The following is a 4,841-nucleotide window of genomic DNA, read 5'->3' on the forward strand; positions in this document are numbered from 1 at the left end:
GGTGGTGCTGGAGAAGAATATTGAATATACCACAGATTGCTAAGGGAACATACAGGTTTGTCCTGTAGAGGGTGAAGCCAGGTTGCTCCTAGAAGGCAAGGATCTGAAGTTTAATCTGACATACTTTGGACATGTTTCAAGGAAGGACCAATCCTTGAAGAGGAATATCATGCTTGGGAAGGACAGCGCAGGAGAGGAAGACCCTCGATGAGATGGATTGCTTCAGTGATTGGGGTAATGGGGTAGGTGTGTCAGAGACAGTAAGATCAGCACAGGATAGAGCATGGTATAGGACTGTTGTACAAAGAGTTGCTATAAATCACAGGTGTCTCGATGGCACATAAGAACAATGCCACCACATACACCAAAAACCAGTGGTGGTTACTGTCACAAGAACCTAGGAAGACACAATTATTATTTAGAGAGAATATTTTCCACTGATGTCATTCAGGATTTTCAAACATCCTTTTCCAGATATGAGGCTGATGTGCCACTAAAGTTGCTGAAAGTTGCCAAGCTGTTTCTCAGCAAAATGATGCACATGGACTATAATATGCCACGAGAAGGTGCACCACAGAGACCCAGTACACTTGGAATTCTGGAATCACAAGCAAAAGAAATGGAAAATAATGACCATTTTAAAGTAATTTCTTATCAATGTGTTACTGAAGTGACTTAAATTGATGTGCTCGGCCCACTGCTGGGTGCTATAGAAAAATGCAACAGATGGTTAGCCCTTAACAGTAACTATAGATTGTGACAAAATGGGGAAGGAAATGAATCAGAATCAAGTTCACCCTAGAATCAAGTTCACAGTCCCATCATGGTACAAGAGCCTCCAGACTACTTCCGCAGGTATGTACTGAACACTTATAGTATATCAGTCCTTTTACATGACCATTTGACTTCTACAGCTTTGTGGAAGCAGTTAGCCAGTAACATTGCAATTTTAAACTGAGAAAATACTTATCTTTTTGAATTGTTTCCAGTATTCCTAAATGGCTTAATGAATTTCTTTTGGCAAGTTTATGTTTATGGTTTCACCTTATCTCTTCATTTATCAACCCTTTTATCCTAATTGCTATTCTTTTAATCATATCCTAAAAGAAAGCTCTTAAGCCTTAAGGCTTGCTAATTTTTTCCTTTACAAGAAAAAACTAAAACAACTTCCTAAGTTTCACAAGAAAAAAAACACCCAAACCATCAAAGTTTAATGGTATTTTCAGCACCAATATCTTTGACACTGAGTCAGAGCAATATAGACAAGACTGAATTTTTTAACTCCAAAATTACAAATGGTATTCAAACAAAAGCTCTTAATATCTTCGAGACTTGCTCAATTTATACAAGCACGCTGTAAAAGCTTACAGTGAAAGTAAGTCCTTTTTATGTTGGTCAGCACATCATGTGATGTGTAACATAACTAGAGTGGCAGTTGTTGTTGTTATGTGTCACTGAGTCGCTTTCAACTTATAGGGACCTTATGTCCGAGAGCCCTAACCCCTGCCCTATCCCGTGCCAACCTCATTGTCTCCGACACACCTACTCCGACTACCCAATCACTAAATTGATCCATCTCATTGAGGGTCTTCCTCTCCTGCACTGTCCCTCCACTCTCCCAAAAATGAAGTCCCTCTCCAAGGACTAGTTCCTCCTTACAACATGCGCAAAATATGTCAGATGAAGCTTCAGAATCCTTGATTCCAAGGAGGAGCCCAGATTCACCCTCTCCAGGACAAACCTGTTTGTTTTCCTAGCAGTCTGTGGTATATTCAACACTCTGCTCCAGCACCACAGCTCAAAGGCATCAATTGTAATTCTATCATCCCTAGTCACTGTCCAGCTCTCTGATGCACAGCATGCAATTGTGAAGACTATAGCCCAGATCAGGTGCACCTTAGTCTTCACCCTGACATTGTTGTTCTTCAGCACTCTGGAGAGGTCCCTGACAGCTGACTTTCCCAATGCAATTCATCTCTTAGTTTTCTGGCTGCTGGTACCAAGACTGTTGACTGTGGAGCCAAGCAAACTAGAACTTTTAACTATCTCAGTCTCTTCACCATCCCTACTGATGCTGTCAATTGGCCCAGTGGTGAAAATCTGTTTTTTGATGTTGACTGGAAGACATACAGAATTTATCTTCTTTTTCTTACTAAGAAACACTCATAGAAAACTGCCTGAGTAATGTTCCTGTGGTGATAAGGGAGAGGAGAAAAATTATACTTTAATGAATGATTATAACATGTCAGACACTTTCCATAATTACCTCTGATAATCATTGCAATAATTCTTCAAGTTACCATTATGTTAATTTTACTGATGAGGAAAATGAAAATTATTCCTGGGATTTACCTACATGATAGAGCTAGTATTGGAGTTTAGGAATGACCTACTGTTAAGTGTTTTCTACTATCACTTTTTAGTTATCTGAATAGATAATTTCCCACATCTCTGTGGGAATTATGTGTGATATTTCTATTATGACTATTTGAAAACGAAATTTCTCACTAATGAGATACACATATATTCAGGAGAAGGATAGGCAATCTCTTCCTGTATATTTTACTGCCTCTTAAAACTGCTGGAGGGTATGTGAATAACTGGCTATAAATATATCTATATGATCTATGAGTATACACACACTATACAAACAGCTATGAATCTATATCTATATCTGTGAACATATAAATACACAGCTGTGAAAATATATGTACAGCTGTAAAAACATATTAGCTGTGAATATATATATATATAGCTGTGAATATTTATATATATAACTGTGAATATAGATATAGCTGTGAACATATATATATAGCTGTGAACATATATACATACATATATATATCTGTGAACAGAGATATGTATCTATGAATATATCTATCTGTGAAAATATATATATGAACATACATAACTGTGAATATCTAACTATATATCTGTGAATATCTATCTATCAATATCTATCTGTGAATATATCTATCTGTGAATATCTATGATTATCTATATATGAATATCTATCTATCTGTGAATACATATATAGTTGTTAACTGCCGTTGAGTCATAGACAACTCACAGCCACCCTAGGACCTGAACACTTGTTTAACTTTCATCATTTCTTCAAGTTCATAAAGTTTCTGGAGGCAAGCTATTTCGGAAGTGGATGCTGCTCCTGTTTCCAAGCTTGTTTCAATCAGGAAGCTCCACTAAACACTGTCCACCATGGATAACAATTATCTCATTTGACACATTAGTGTCACATATAGCTGTGAAAACACACACACACACACACACACACACACACACACACACACACACACACATCTAGCGAGCTCCGGTGGCTTAGTGGTAAGAAAATGCACTATAATCCTATAAACATGTGGTTCAAATACACTAGCTGCTCTGTGGGAGAAGGAATTCTATGAATTCTATGAATATATACATATATATGTTTAAGAGGAATACATATTGAATATATATACTATTTAAAGAAAATACATGATTATGTATTATATGTAAGACAACAGTTCAGAACAAGAGGTATATTGCAAAGAGGACTGGGGGAGGAGTGAGGGGTGGTAATTGTACAACAATGGATGAATTTTTTTTAAAGTGAACTGGGGCAGGGGGAAGGGAAAGAGAGGGTAAATATGTGCAACAATGAATGAATGAAAATCTAACTTATTTGTAAACTTTCATTAAAATCTCAATTAAAAGAAAAAATTTTATTTATAAAAAAGTTATATTAACTCTAAAGTATACCCTGAAAACTTTAACTAAATTTAAAAGTGTCCTCCCATGGGGCACTACAGAGTCTATATAACTCTAGAATATCACTTTATAAAAATAATGGTGAGATCTATCTTATCACTATACCCGCAAAGTCTAGACAGGTACTTATATTCCTTGTGTATGTTGCTGTGCTAAATGCATGCTTATTGGATTAATTAATGTATAAAAAATTATTCATCTATTTTGCTATAAGATATAGCAGAACAATGATGGTTTAACTCTCTTTACAAAAATACCTTTGTTTAGGTAAAACAGAATGTTGTTGTTGTTATGTGCCATCAGGTCACTTGCATCTCATAGGAACCGAGTGGTACAATAGCTCTGAACTCTGGCCTATTCTGAGCCACTTTCATTTCTGACACATCTACCTTCATTGCCCTAGTTACTGTATCAATCCGTCTCATCTGGGTCTTCCTCTCCTGTGGGCTGTGCTGTCGCTCTACCTTTCCAATCATGTCTTTCTCCAAGGACTGATCCCTCCTGGCCTCATGCCCAGAGTATGTGAAACAGAGCTTCAAAATCTTCACCTCCAAGGAGCAGCTTGGTTTCACCCTCTCAAGGACACACCTGTTTGTTTTCCTGGCAGACAACAGCATGCTCAACACTCTTCTTCAGCTTCACAACTCAAAGGCATCAATTCTTCTTCTGCCATCCTTAGTCATTGTCCAACTCTCTACTGTATAGCAAGTAATTGCGAAGACCATAGGTGCACCTTAGTTTCTAGACTAAGGCCTTCAGAAACCTTATGCACAATAGAGTACACCCAGACTACATTAATTTTATTTCATTCTATTTAAGCCAAATCCACAGGAGCTAAAATATGACTTTGATTTCATCCCACCTGAATTTCAGAATAATCTTAGGAACAGGTTTGAGGCCTTGAACACTAATGAGCGAAGACCAGATGAGTTATGGGAGGATGTCAAATGTATCATCCAGGAAGAGTGCAAACGGTCATTACAAAGACAGAAGGGGGTCACCGATTTTGAATAATATTGCATGAGTTCCTTGTTTTTCAAAGCAGCGTAGTATTCCATTGTGTGAATATACCACAG

At 37.4% G+C, this 4,841-nt stretch overlaps 1 pseudogene; it reads left to right on the forward strand.

Moving 5' to 3' along the window:
- The first annotated feature begins 764 nt into the window (after positions 1-764).
- LOC102867515 overlaps positions 765-4,841 on the forward strand; it is a 27,191-nt pseudogene continuing 23,114 nt past the window's right edge.

The sequence above is a fragment of the Elephantulus edwardii genome, unplaced genomic scaffold (assembly GCF_000299155.1).
Source record: "Elephantulus edwardii isolate Elephantulus edwardi_28Jun2011 unplaced genomic scaffold, EleEdw1.0 scaffold00245, whole genome shotgun sequence".
Lineage (NCBI taxonomy): Eukaryota > Metazoa > Chordata > Mammalia > Macroscelidea > Macroscelididae > Elephantulus > Elephantulus edwardii.